A 15,225-nucleotide genomic window follows, 5' to 3' on the forward strand; every position below is an offset into this window, starting at 1 on the left:
CTCCTCCATTTCTGTAATGATACTAGCCTTTTGGCAGTCAATACTGCTCCCTACAGACTCACAGTTTCTCTTTTATCTTTTGGGAAGGTGGTACTGTTTAGTCAGTAAGTCGAGTCCAACTCTTTTTTGACCCTACGAACTACAGCCCACCAGGCTCCTCTATCCATGGGATTCTCCCTCTTCTCCAGGGATCTTCCTGACCCAGGGATGGAATCCATGTCTCTCCTGCAGCTCCTGCACTGCAGGAGGAATTTTTTTTTTCTTTTTTAACTGCTGAGCCACCGGGGAAGCCCTCTGGGAAGGTGTTACACATTCTCAATTTGTTTTGAGGATTTGAAATTCAAGCCTTCATGACACCCGAAGGGCTAATGGACAGGCAGGAAAAGAGTTTTCAGGGAGAGGTGAAGATGAATTCCCTATGCTATTTATTTTTAATATTAATTCACTTATTGATTTGGCTGTGTCGGGTCTTCGTTGCAGCATATGGGGTCTTCACTGAATCGTGTGGGGGCTTTGTGCGTCATGGCGCACTCTCTCTAGTTGTGGTACCCCGGCTCAGTTGCTCCACAGGATGCCAGGTCTTAGCTCCCAACCAGGGATCAAGCCTATGTCCCTCGCATTGCAAAGTGGATTCTTAACCACCAGATCACCAACAAGTCTCTTCTTTGCTATATAAAATTGGGTGCAGGAACTGCCAGGAAAGAAGATGACAAGATAGGGTGGGGAGAAAAGAAACTCAGACATCATACACACTGTCTTCAATATGCAAAATACCGAACTCTAAAGTGTTACATGATGAATGAAAACATCAAGACAGATAACAGCACAGAGACTGTGTCTCCAACCTGGCTACCCCCATCAAGCTGACGATGACAACATCTTTGATACTAACGTACGAAGGGTGGGTGAGTTTACAATCAGGTGGAAATACATACAAGCTAAGATTTCCAAAGACTGTCTACTAACAAACAGCTTTTATCTGGCTCATGGAGAAAAGCAGGGTGATGCTCTTAAAAGGACTGAGCAATAGAGCTTTGGTGCCTGCCAGATTTAATATTCCGTAACTGTAATTTTCACTTTGAAAGTTACTCAGGTATACAACACACTTTTCAAAAAATAATGTACATACTAGCTCCTTATTTCTAAACCCACAATTACTAGCATATGAAACCAATTCTTGTTAGTCTTAGCCCCAGTTTTATGTATCTTGCTCGCTGCTAGGGAAATTGAAACATCTTATTTCCTCATTCAGCATTTGCTGAGTACCTAGGCCCCAAGGATATACATATGAATAAAATATGGTCCTTGCACTCTTCATGTAGTGGTGGGAGAATAAACAGTCAATAACAACAAATAATAATAAACTATGGCAGAGCCATAAAAAAAAGCAGTACAAGTGGCAGAATGGATATTTTTTCCATAAAAAAGGATACAAACTTGGGTTTCCCACCCTAACTCCCAACTTACAAATTATGTTTTCCATTGTGGATGGCTCATGGTGACCAAAGAATTTCAGTGTGATTCTTTTTGGTTCAAATCTTTCGGTTTGTTCCATCTCCAGAACAGATTTAGCTAAAATACTGGCCTCTGCTCTGGAACGTTCAGCTGACCAAGACAAGTTTTACTCCAGCATCAATCATTGATTTTCTTCTAGTCCACCACAGGATCTAGAATAGCAAGTTCACTTTATCCCACGTTCATGGCACCCCTGCATGATTTTGTTAGCATTTCAGATCTGAGCTTTTACCTCATTTGGCTCTTTTAGTTTCATTTACTAGCTCGCAATTTTTAAAAAAAAAAATCAATGAATAGCGTCTGAGTGGCCACAGGGCATAAAGCATCACGGGAAATGTACAAGAGTTTGTCCTTGTCCTAAAAAAGCTCTCTACTCTTAGTCCGGGAGACAAGCCTGTAAACAAACAATAAGGCGTGAATCAGGGGACCGCGGAGGAGTCCTGGGAGATGACAAGCAATGAACTTGGCAAGTGATGGGCTCCAAGTTGGAACACAGGTATTAATTATGTGCAGACTGGGGGAAGGTGTCTTCTATTTTTAAATCCCCCTTCCCAGAATGAACCAAGTTTGAAAACTCCACCTGGATAAGAAGGCAGGGAGTCACATAATGCTTAGCCAACAACACTTATTTTTAAAAGTCCTATAATACTTGAGATGTCTGATGATAACACTTGACATGAAATTATAATTTTGAATCTTGGCTTATTTTCCCTCTGTACCCTCATCATTGGGTCTAGAGTGGTTTCTCAGAGCTTTCTCATAGATGGCTAGCTATGGGAGAAAACAATATTGGGGAGGGGAGAATTTTATATACTACCTGGGTATTATTTTGGAACAGATAAGATCAAAAGCCAGCTTCCAGGCAAATCTATTCTAAGACTAGCATCAAACATGTGCAAAAAGATTTTACTATAAAGAATGCTTTATCATGAACTTATTTTTGATGCATTTTGTTATAAAATTAGAAGGGTCAAATTAATTAATTTAAAAAAAAATTTAACCCTGTATACTAGGATTTTTCTTCAAATCCTATTTACTCTACCCGTTTTACTTGTATGCTGCTTCATTCATACTAGTGAAGGTTGATGTGTTTTCACAATAGTGTTTTGAGGGTTACTCTTCAGGTAAATTCAACAGGAACATTTGTCTTTTCAATCAGCTAATTCCTTTTTAAGCAGCTAAATGTTCACCTGCATTTGTTTTTCAATAGGTAACCAAGTGAGAATGTAAGTAAAAAGCAATTGATGAAATTCAGATAAAATTGTTTACAATTTCCTATTACTGCTCTTAATTCACTATTTTCCTCAACCATCATGCCCTGTTTTCTGTATCTATCACGCACTTCAAACTGAAATTTTTAGACACTAAATGGTTGTCTGAAAATGTTTGGTGCATGCTGAACTTACGAGTTTTTTTTTCTTGCAACTTTCATCCATGACTGTTTGCCCGAAAGACCTTCTGTTTGAGCCAAAATTTTGTTGGTTTGGTTTTTTTCCCTAAATTCTGGCAATAACTTTAGACATAGCTTTCATTTGTGCCACTGAATCTTAACAATGGCAAAAAAGGCTTCTTTATAGGACTGAATTATTTTAATTTTGCCAACCAGAAATGACAGAAATAAATTAATGGGGTCGATGTCACACGGCAAAAGTGCAGGGTAAAATTAATCTTCTGTGACAGATATAAGTGAAGTATGTACGATGCCAATGTTTAAATTACTTTCAGGATCTTCACTGACATTCTTGCTTCATAACCCAACTTCTTGGGTACTAGTTTAATTTCTCTTGATTTTTGAGAAAATGCACATATCTGTATCACATAAGTCTTGACTTACGTGGAATATCTTGAGTTATTTATAGGAAAATCTTATTTTCAAATTCTGAATAACAATACCATATACTCTATCAATCATTATAATTTTCATTCTGTCTTACATCAGAAGGTGGCTTTTAAGCCAAAATGTTACTTTTTTATCTACAGATGGTTTGATATGCTTTGCTTCACAAAGAACCTGGCTGTCTTTTGGCTGGTACACTTTTCCAGCTAAAAATGAGAAACTGAAGGCAGAAAGCTGAGTAGGAACACCGGATGGGGAATTCAGATAGACTTTTACAGCATATTTTCATTATTTTCTCTAAGAGATCTGAATATTCAGCAAGCTAGTAAGGTTCTGGTTTGAATATAAATTGACACCACTATTTTAATTTCACCAAAAAAAAGAGAGAGAGAGATCTGTAGAATTGAAACTACCAAACAGGGAGGGAAAAAGGAAGGGAAGAAAAAAGTTAATCTTTTTTGAAAAAAGAGGGGATACATGTATGTGTGTGTCTGATTAACTTTGCTATACAGTAGAAACTAACACAATATTGTGAAGCAACTATACACCAATGAAAATTAATTTTAAAAAACCGGAAATAGAGGGGATGTGTGTGTGTGCATGTGTGTGCGTGTGCATGTGTGTGCATGCGTGTGTGTTTGCGTGTGTGTGTGCATGCGTGTGTGTCTCTGATTCACTTTGCTGTACAGTAGAAACTAACACAACATTGTAAAGCAGCTATACTCCAATAAAAATGAATTTTAAAAAACTGAAAATAAATCAATAAATATTCCAAAAAAAAGGCAAGGAGGTAAGGAAAGGAGGGAGGGAGAGAGAAAATAAAAAATAGTAGAGTCAGTTTTTATGTGGGAGGTTAAGTTCAAACATTAAACAAATGTCATATATAATTCAAATTCACTTTGAAAATCCCTGATCTTTCCCATAAGGCACTGCAAACATGATTTTGTATAGACAACACTTGATAGCAACTTTCACATACACAGAAGTCTGGGAACCACTGGGTTAGACTCACTGGAGGGACACACAATAATGTCCAAACATTCAAACCATTCCTCTCTTATTATTACATCCCTCGAGTGAAAAGCAAGAATTAGCTGAAGAATGCTAAAGTGGCCGTGCTTTCCAGCAGGTTTTGATTCATTCTGTTGTAACAGGAAACCCCTTTAACTCTAGTGCCTATTAATAAATTTATTGTTATTGCAGTTCCATATCTTGTGTTTTTAATGATGTGGCATGAAGAGCAACTTTAAAAGTCTTTTCTTTAAAAAATACTGAATCTGGTTGCTAGTTTAAAAAATGAAACATGCAACCAAATAAGTACCAGAGATTTTCCAAGGTCCTTCATGCTTGTTTTTTTTTTTTTTTTCTTGTTTTCCCTTGCTTCTCCACTGTTTTGGAGTATTTTAACCCTGGTCTCCCCCATGAAGTACAGATAATAAAACTCGAACAGAATGTGAAGGACTTAATTAGATAAGGATGCAGTCCTGGCTCCTGGCTCTGTACCCCGGATTTCTGGCGAGAGCAGGCAGCCCGAGGCCAAGGCTACTGTTTACAGCAGCCCCCAGAAGTCTGCTCAGCCCCCAGACACCTCTTTCTACTCCTTCCCTTTCTTCCTTTTTGTTTTCTAATCCACAGTGTCCTGAGCTCCAAAATAAATTCTCATCCATTATACCTCCACTCCAGTAGCTTTAAAACTTTCAAGTGAAACAAATCACATGGAAGCCCACTGGCCATATAATTCTTAAACAGCCAGAAAGAAGGGTAAGCTTTACCACGAATGTGGGACACAGAAAGCGTGAAAGGACTCTTTTTATTTTCTTTCTTTATGAATGAATTGACATGTGCCTAAGGAAACAGTCGATCATTTTAGAAAACATCAAATTCCTAGTGCTTTAATTAGGAATGATTTGAATTATTACATCGAGGAGAGACTAGCTTCTGGAGATTGAAGGATGTCATCAAAAAAAAACTGAAACATTCAATTGGTGGTGGAGCTAAGAAAAAATTTTGTATGGGAAAGGGATGGATGGGGGAAGAGGTATAGAATTTAGGGGCTCTCTAATAAATCACTAAGGAAAGGGGATGAGATACTGATGGCTGATACTCCTCCTGCTCAACTTTTCTGGGGATCCTTTTACTTTGGCGGGGCGGGGCTACTCAGTTCCTTTGCAAGTCTCTACCTCTGTGCATCTCAGCTGTAAATTTTGGAAGGAAAGGTGCCGCTGAGGATGACAGAACGTGTCAATCAACCATGTGCCCAGGTAAGTCTTGCAGCCAGGCTGGCATGGTCTCTGCTGTAATTCAATCCTCAGAACCCCGGGTGACGCCACAGAGGACACATGAGTCCAGCAGCCTCGCCAGAGCACCATTTAGAGGAAAGGCGCAGAGTTGCCACATGTGTACCATGCACATTAAGGAACATTAACGACCCTGGGGCACCCCAGACTCAAAGCAGGGGAACAATGAACGATGATGCACCACCAACAAGCAAGGCTGCAGCGGTTTGCGGGATTTGCGGGCAGGCTCTGACTTCAACACCCCAAGTTGCAGCTGCACACCTCCGTCTTTGCCGTTCCCATTAGCTCACCCTTGTCTGGCTGAAAAGAGCTCAGTGAATCAATGGCTTCTGTTGAATTGTTTATATATTTTTCAAGTCCTGATTAGGCCATTAGTCACTGAACATATTGCACAGTCAACTCGAGTAGCTGCAATTATGCAACTTCCCAAGAACATACCAGGAGCATTTACAGTGAGACCACGGTGCCAGCGAAATGTGAAATGGAGATTATTTGTCAGCAATTTTAAGAACCCTGCGCTTCAATGCCAATGGAAACATATCATGGCAGATAACAGAAGCTGGGAGGGAAAAAAGATGTGTGATGAAAGTGCCCATGTTGACTCTTCTGAACACAGCTGGGACCTGAAAATGAGAGCTCCCTGTACAACAAACAATTGCCAGAAAACCCTGCTTGATGTCACCTATCCCCTTAATGGTAATGTCCCCAAAAGCCTTGAGGGACTGCAGCCGCCAGAGGCACAGAACTCCTGAGTCCTGACCTCACTCTCAGGGAGCAGCTGGTTCCCCTTCAGAGCGCTCCCCCCATACCTGCCCACATCTGTACCCAAACAGAGTGAACATCAGCTCCCACACGAAGCACCTCCCTCCTCCTTTCTACTCTCTGTTCTCACTTTTCATTTTCAAAATCAGCAATAATCTTGTAATTTGATATTCGAGGATTTCTCATTCGAAGCAACAAAGGACATTCATGAAAGAAAAGAAGGAACATGGAAAGGGGGAGTCGCACAATCTCTTTTTATCAGAGGACCACTGATTAAGTGGTTCAGTGCTGAACCACTTTCGCATGCACTGCCTGGGGTAAACCAACGGCATACATGACATCAAGGAAATTTGCAAGGGATTGGCAGTTCGCAACCTCCCGGGAGAGAAATCTGAAATGATCGGTCATGAGAAGTGGGTCAGCGCCTCTACATTTGCTGCACAAGTAATAACACAAGCAAGAACCTTCCTAAGAGTGTTTTATAGTATTTTTCATGGCACAACTGGTACTTTTTGGTCTATTAATCCACACTTTCCTACTTCTATTCATATACTTTATATGTATTTGTTTGTTGAGTTATATATTTAAGCCGAACTTGGAACGACAGTTATTTTTAAGAGGCTGCCAACATGAGTCAGGAAGAACCTCAGAAACCTGGCTTGCACTGGCTCTGGCATAAGGAGCCTTGACAGCCAAAACCAACCAGAAGGTTGATGAGATCCAGGTTTCCAAAACATGAGAGAAAGAAAAGGCATCCTTTGCCTTCTCCCATCAGGCCTTTAAAAATATGTATCAGGCTATTTACCAAAAAGGACTCCTTCTGTAAGGTCACCAACCACTTGCTGGTGTGTTCAGAGTGCAAAACTAGATGTCCATTCATCAGTCTAGCTTCAAGCAAGATACAGCTTTCTTCACCTTGGACGGGGACAAGGTACGGAAGAGATATGGTACCCAATGGGCCAACACACCGGAGGCATCCAACACAGCTGCTTTCTAAATGAACGGCCCTGAGTCTCTGCACAGCCTTCCAAAACTAATTGTGGCTGCGGGGATGAAGAGGACAGTTTCTCGGCTCCTGTGCCTTTAAGGTTATTTCAACTTTCCACCTCTGTTTACCCTCCCGCAGGAACTTTTGACAGAGAGCTCTCCTTAATTCTCACAGGCAGCGATGTCTAGAAGAAAAACATCTCCTTCCTCACTAGATAGCTGAAAAGTCGAGTTCTCTGTCTCCCCTCTTTTGGAGATCAGATTCAAGGGGGCTTGAAGACGACCTGAGAGTGTTTATGACAGACAGACTCCTCCTGGATTTCAGCTTGGGACAAACAAACCTTTCACATGAGTCCTTGCAAACAGACAGTGCTCTGTTTGACTGTCTGAACCCCATTCTAGTACAAACATGCTTGGCAACCTAGTGCCAGCATTTTCTTCTTGGCAAACTGCTCTGCCGCCACTATGGATATTACCACTTCGGGATCCCTGCGACTTTCCTTTCCTCCCCCGTGCCCCGTCCCCATTCCCCTGAGATACTATCTGGGCCCGGGCGGTAGGGGCGGAGGCTGTGCCTCTAGGTGCCAAGGAGCTGTCTGTGCCACACTTCTTCTCCTGGCACCCCCGTGGCCTGACACCAGGACAGAATACGGGCACTTTTTCCTCATCTGACTGTTAACTCAGATGCAGACCACAGGGCCGACGAATCAGCTCGCGGGTGATAGCTCAGAGGCACGGGGACATCCAGCAGTATCTTGACTCCAGAGATTTTCTTCTCTCATCTCCTAAGTTTCTCTTCACAGGGGACACGGTAGAGAGAAATCACCTTTCTCAGCTCTCATCTCTGTTCCTTTGCGAAGATCTTAAGACTCCTCTGACAGCAAGAAAGCTGCAGCCCTCGGAGCTGATGAATCCATCCCTCTCTTCTCATTTGAAACTTTCTCTTATGAGAGTCTCAATTCCTTACTGGATGATCAAGAGCTAGTTTTTCGTAGAGACTGAAACAGAAGAGTTGGAAGTGGTCTTAAAGATCATTTGATTTTGTGGCTTCATGAACTGAAACTCTAATTTAGAGATCCTTGGGCCTCAACCTCTGCTCACTGCCCACTCCCCACCCCCACCCCCAAGTCTTTGGCTCATTCAACAGAGGCTGGTGGGAGGCCTAGAATTCTCCAGGGGTTTCTGAAGCCACATTTGAAAACCACTGATGTAATCCAACTTCCTCATTTTCCTAAAGCCCAGAGAAGTTAGGTTATTTGTCAAAGGCCACACAACAGTTAATGACAGACCAGAGACTTCACCCTAGACCCTGCTGTGCCAGGCCAGGGACATTCTTTCCCACTCCTTCCTAAGTATTGAGCATTCTGCAAAACCATAATCATTGAGTCTCTGCTAATAAGGATAATGCCTTCTTAATGAATACATAATTCATTTCTTTGAATTCATTATACAACCTCTACATTTTTAGAGTCTTCTATGCAAGTGAAATGTCACCTTCCTAGGAGTGTTTTCTAACAGAATAAAGGATTCCTCATTAATTCACCTTCATATTCTAAAGGTGCACGAGTCTTTACAGTGAACAAACCAGAAGTATACTGAATGAAACTTTCTTTTGGAAAACCGAGGAAATGATCAACGGACTGACATATTTGCTAACTTTTGCAAACAAAATACACACATACACACCCCCTTCAGCTTACAGCTCCAGGAATTATTACGTAAGGAAAAAAGTTAAAAGCTTTCACTGCCATACCAGGTGAACCGGTAAGTACACGGGAAATTCTGTTCACTACTATACTCCATTTTCATCACTCGTGCCACTTATATATTAGCTTGGAATACACACTGGAGAAGGAAATGGCAACCCACTCCAGTATTCTTGCCTGGAGAATCCCATGGACAGAGGAATCTGGCAGGCCATGGTCCAAAAGATCACAGAGAGTCAGATACGACTGAAGCGACTAAGCGCACACACACTGGAAGTCAAATAATAAAACTGCATTTTGCTAAACTATTCTAAAATGAAGCCTTTGGCCAAATGATCGTGGCATCTCCAGCCCCTCTCCCCCACCCCCCATTATTGAGAACGAGTTGGGTACAGACTCTGGGTTTTCCCTTTACTGGTGAGGAACAATTGAATGAGTAACAACTGAGGGCACAGAGGTGGTTCCCCCGCCCACAGACCCGGACGCATCTCTGCACATTGTGAAAGGCAGGCTCAGGATTACTGCTGCACGCACACCACATGCCAAAAAACCACCACTTTTAAAGTCAACTTATGTAAAACCCAGCAGTCTTCCCTGTTAGAAGCTGGAGAAGGCTGCTCTCTGCTCATGGTAAGATGCATCAAGGAGTCAGATTTTGTTAAGTCTGCATCTAACTTACACAGCTGACATTAAATGTTTACAGGTATTCATTGTGTACAGGTGATTAAAAAAAGAAGTTAGCCTTTACTGCACGGCAACAAATCGGGAAACAGAGAAACCGGTCATTGCTAAACCTTTAAACTGTTAAAAGATGAAACTTGCTTCAAGTGGTACCAAGCCCTTCAACAAAAATATAATTTCACAAAGTGAAATATTTTCTTTTTCAGTAAGTTCTTTTGAGAGCAGAAAGTATTGACTTTAGCTCCACCTGTTATGTATTTACTATCTCTAGTCTATATACAAACTTTTAAAAATGGAAGAGCTCCAGGAACAACAACTTTAAGTAATACATGGTTAAGATGGTTAATATAACTGTATACAAATTTTAACTATTTTGGATAATTATAAGAATATCATAATGTCAAATTTCCTTAATTGAAATTTTTGTATTTTTTTTAAATTTCTGTATTTCTGAAGAATCTTTCACACATGCCTACAAATTCACAAGAATGCAAATTCAAAAAATTACTCAAAACGTATTGACTTTTAGCGTCTTGATACTATATCTTGCAGGGCATGATGGTACAAGCAATAGTGCTTCCAGTAATACCTTGTTAAAAAGATTATATATAATCATCCTACAGTAAATAACACAGACTCTAAAACTTAAAAACCATATCAGATTCTGAAATATATAATGTCTCCTTCTGAGCTTCCAACCTTATAGTCTTCTGAAGTACTATGTCCAGAAGCATGAAAACCAGAGGCCATCTCCAATCTGGTAACATACCATGAATTAGTGAATTAGTCTCATAGTTCTTGCTCTAATTAAGGTTCAATAGAAAAGCACCCATTCACTATTCCAACAGACAACCAGAGTTTCTGGTTGTGTAGTTATTTCCCTCATAGGGGTCCACCTCAAAGGTATGAGACACACAGATTTTCGAGAATTATGCTGGAAACAGATGTTTACGTAAGACGAAATACACAAGAAAGTCAAACTTGCTGAAAATAAAGATTCTTGGACACTAGACCCACTCAATATTATACTTCAAGCTAGAAACAAAGAAGATTAACTAACGTATTCATATTGGGGGCCAATTTTTTTTCCATCAATAACATGCAGAAAACCTTAAGAGCCTTTTCCAACAAGATTTCTTTTAAGCCCTACAAATACTTTTAAGTACAACCTCCCTAGACTTAGAAAAAAAAAAAAGTTTATTTAAAGGTATAAATGAAGTCAATCAAATAAACAACAAATATTTACTGAGAACTTTTTATGTGGCCAGGATTATGTTTCTAAATCCCATTACAAAATTATTTAACTTTATAAAGAATGTCAATAAATAGTCTTCCAAAATGTGCCTGGGGCTGTAATTCCATCTAGTTTCTATGATGACACCGTAAACCCTGGATGGAATTACAATCTTAACGTGGACAATCAGGGTGCACTACTCTTCGTGCTTGGGGAATCCATGATGAACTCAACTTCTAAAATAATCACCACCAAGCCTTTGGCATGTAATTACAACCAGAAAGCCAAGCCATCCACTGGCTGGTACATAAGAAATGTTCCATTGAAAAGTACTCTCACCTCACTGTAACAAAATCTAGTTAATATATCTGAAAAACCTCTTCATCTCCAAAATTAAACTTTCTACTTTTGTCATGAGAAAATATCCAAAAGGGTTTACTTTACAGATATGTTAATGTATTTGGTAGTGACCAGACCATCTGATATGACCAGTAAATTCTTAGAATCTTCCAATCTCACCTTCAGACACCTAAAACAAAAGTCCATAAAGGGCAATATATTAAGAAACAAGGGGGAAAAAATCATACTTAAGAGCCCTAAGAAATCACTGGCATTTCTTCTAATTCTTTGAGATGAACCTGACTTCTATTAACATAAACAAAGCAAAGTGCCTTGTGTCTGCAAGAGGGGGAACAAAAAAAGATTTATCTGGAGAGATTAAACTCAGGATTATAGAAAAATGAATTTAGTAACAAACCCAGAATTTTCCTGGGAAAACAAAAGACAATGATACTATGAATCAGTGTCTCTTTTTTTTTCCTCAAGAAGCCTGGATAAAAGAATAAAAACACATACACACCACACACACACACACACACACACACACACACACCCCACACACACACACGATAAGAAGCACCAGGGGAATGAAGGCAAACATGCAAGTAAATTCAATCTATATATCCATATTTAGGACACATATGGCTTCCTTTATCATACTTAACTTTATTTGGTACTTGTAGAGGTCACCAAACCTGAATAAAAATCAGTATTGCCATAGCAACTAAGAGGCTGGAAAAAAACCTCTGTCTGAAGTTCTCATCAAATCCAATATAAGGCATACAGAAACTGTCCTTTATGTAGCCACCTTTAACACCATCATGCTTCTAACAGCAAAGGTATGTAACATTCCCATGAAAACTCAGTTCCTCCAGGGACCACTTGTGGATTATGCTCACTGAGTTCCTGCAGCACTAACAGTTGAGAACTTACTAATAGCATTAGCTCTTCAGCTTATTTTCAAACTCCAGGCAGTTGTATCACAGCGGTTACCTAGAGTAAAAAGCAGTCAGGAGATAGTAGGCCAAAGCAACTTTGACGAATTTCCATGAATATGAAACATATCATTTACTGGCTTTTCTTAAAAAACCTTGTTTTTTTAAAAAAAAATGGACTGATGAAATCTCTGCCTCTTGGGAGTCCATCCCTCTCCTATAACCTGGGAAAACACACATGGTACAAGTGAATAATTTTTCTTAGAAGAAATAATTCCTCTTCTTCTTCCTTTTTTTGGTGGGCGGGCAGGAGGTGGGGGTGGCAGTGGCTGTGCTGGTCTTAGCTGGGCATGTGGGATCTAGTTCTCTGACTGGGGATCAAACCCAGGCTGAAGTGGTAGAGTCTTAGCCAATGGACCAACAGGGAAGCCCCAAGAAATAATTCTTGAAATAGCTCTGAAGTCACAGAAAGAATAAGAAGAAAGAGGGCCCTAAGCTTAACTCCAGAGGTAAGGTGGTACTAGTCCATCAACTCAGTTAAGAGTTCAAGGCTTTCCTGGTTGAGGCCTCTATCTCAGTGACAGGAAAAATGCCTGACTCTGGCCTTTGCCCACGGTTCTCTAAGGAAACTCAGAAATGGTTAAGTACCTGTTCAACACTGAAGCACACTAACATTAAAGGCTGAGTAATTTTCGACAAGTTGTAACATGCTGTTGATGGAATATAGGCATCCTCGCTCAACATAAAACAGCAAACCAAAAAATAAAATAAGGGGAATGGGGAAAAGAAGGAATTCCTTATATGCCCACTTTCTACAGAATATTCCTAGTGACCCTTGCTATCCTACTCAATAACAAACGAAAGTGAAAATGTTAGCCACTCAGTTATGTCCGACTCTTTTGCGATCCCATGAACTGGATAGCCTGCCAGGCTCCTCTGTCCATGGAATTCTCCAGGCAAGAATACTGGAGTGGGTAGCCATCACCTCCTTTAGGGGATCTTCTCGATGCAGGGATTGAACCCTGCATTATAGGAAGATTCTTTACCATCTGAACTACCATGGAAGTAATGGGGCTACCTAAAACGCACTGCCATTCTAGAACTACCAATAAACTACTTCAAAAATTAAACTTAACATCTTGAGATTCCCACTAAGGATATTCCTGCCAACTACCAAAAGCTGGTTAGATAGTTCTTCCTTCCTCTCAATGCTTTACTGAAAGGAAGCATGAAAACAGATATGCTTGGTGGTGTGTGTGTGTGTGTAAACATATACCTTTCCTATATGCAGCAGGAATTTCCTGTCTGGTATATTTTAAAGCAAATCAAGACAATACTCTTCAGGACAGAGCCTGTGAGTCAGGCAGTATTATGGGGCTAAAATGCCTGGGACTGCTTAAGTCATAGGAAAGCAAGTTTAAAGGCCTGGGGCTATTCCACTCCAGACAAAAAAGAATGGGAAAGAAGATGAACTGTACTGGCAATTAGAATGTTTTTTGACAAATGTTCTCATTTGTTTCCTCATTTGGAGTTTTTAGCAACTATAGGAGAACAAGATGAAACAATCAACAATGGTACTATTTAAGACCTACTGTATAGCACAAGAAACTATAGTCAACATCTTATAATAATTCATAATGAAAAAGAATCAAAAACTGAATATAGATACATAACTAAATACTTATATATAACTGAATCATTTTGCTGTATACCTGAAACACCACAAATTATATTTCAATTTTAAAAATGAAAAAAAAAGGTTTAAATGGTAAACCATAGAGGAATAAGTTGTTTTTTAAAAAGTATTATTTGTTCTCTGGTTGGAGAAGCTCTCGGAGAATACAGACAGTCCTGATGGATCATGATATTCAGATCTCAATGCCATCGGCAACTTGACCTTCTCCAGGCTACACAGCCCAGTACTGTCATGCCTCCACTTGGAAACTAGATACATGGAGGACATTTGTTTATTCACATTACCGAAGAGGTAAACTCCAAAGCTCTCCTGGACGTGTGACAGGTCTCCAGCAGCTCCTTATTCTTTACAAGTAATTAACCTCTTGATGGGGTTAGAGCAGTCACAGCGTTAGAAGCCACAACACACAGCTGATAAGTTGTAAACCCTGGGGAGAGAATAATTGCAAAATAGATTTCCAGGCTCATTGGAAAATAGATTTCCATTTACTGAAAAAAAAAAAGTACACTCAACTTTTCAGGAATATCTGAATCACAGAATTGCGACATTGGCAGGGAATTTAGAAAATGATGCTACTGCAACTTCTGACACCAATAACAAGAAAATGGAGGTACAAAGAGTGACTTGCCCAGATATAGTCTCAGTTCAGTTCAGTTCAGTCGCTCAGTCATGTCCAACTCTTTGCGACCCCATGAATTGCAGCACGCCAGGCCTCCCAGTCCATCACCAACTCCCGGAGTTCACCCAAACTCATGTGCATCAAGTCAGTGATACCATTAGTCTACTGGACACAAATTGGGTTAGCACTGCCTCAAGTCAGAGCTGACTATCCAGCGTGGCAAACTTTCACATCCAAGCCCCTTCATAAATCATGCTGGTGCCATTCAGACAACCTTCCTGCCCTGAGGTCACCCGATTACATTTTAGGAAAGGACTAGGAGATAATGACTAAGCTATGAAAACTGAGAATGCGACAAAGGAAAGGCGTGAGATAAGAGAGACAATAAGAAAAGAGCTGAAAGACAACTTATGCTGTCAGTGCTTGCAAACACCACTTGTGCTTTTCCCTGCCTTTAAGCGCATGATGAAATTTGTGATACAAGCCTCATGTACTCTGCAGTGATGAGGACAACTTCTGGCCAGAATCTCATGGAACGTGTCACAGAAACATTCCTTTCGAAGCAGGTCCCAAATCTTGACATGTTCCTTTCACCACGGTCATCACTAAGTCTCATA

General features: G+C 40.3%; 1 protein-coding gene across 6 annotated transcripts in view; it reads right to left on the reverse strand.

The window, feature by feature from the left end:
- Positions 1-15,225, reverse strand: part of ATXN1 (ataxin 1) — a 415,285-nt gene that overhangs the window by 322,945 nt on the left and 77,115 nt on the right. The window contains exon 1 of one of the 6 annotated variants that reach the window (XM_052647881.1): positions 14,274-14,339. The exons of the other annotated variants lie outside the window; for them this stretch is intronic. The gene's annotated coding sequence lies outside the window, so the exon portion shown is untranslated. Of the gene's footprint in view, positions 1-14,273; positions 14,340-15,225 lie in introns of those variants that run through there. 6 annotated transcript variants of the gene reach the window in all.

This window comes from Budorcas taxicolor, chromosome 11 (genome assembly GCF_023091745.1).
Source record: "Budorcas taxicolor isolate Tak-1 chromosome 11, Takin1.1, whole genome shotgun sequence".
Taxonomy (NCBI): domain Eukaryota; kingdom Metazoa; phylum Chordata; class Mammalia; order Artiodactyla; family Bovidae; genus Budorcas; species Budorcas taxicolor.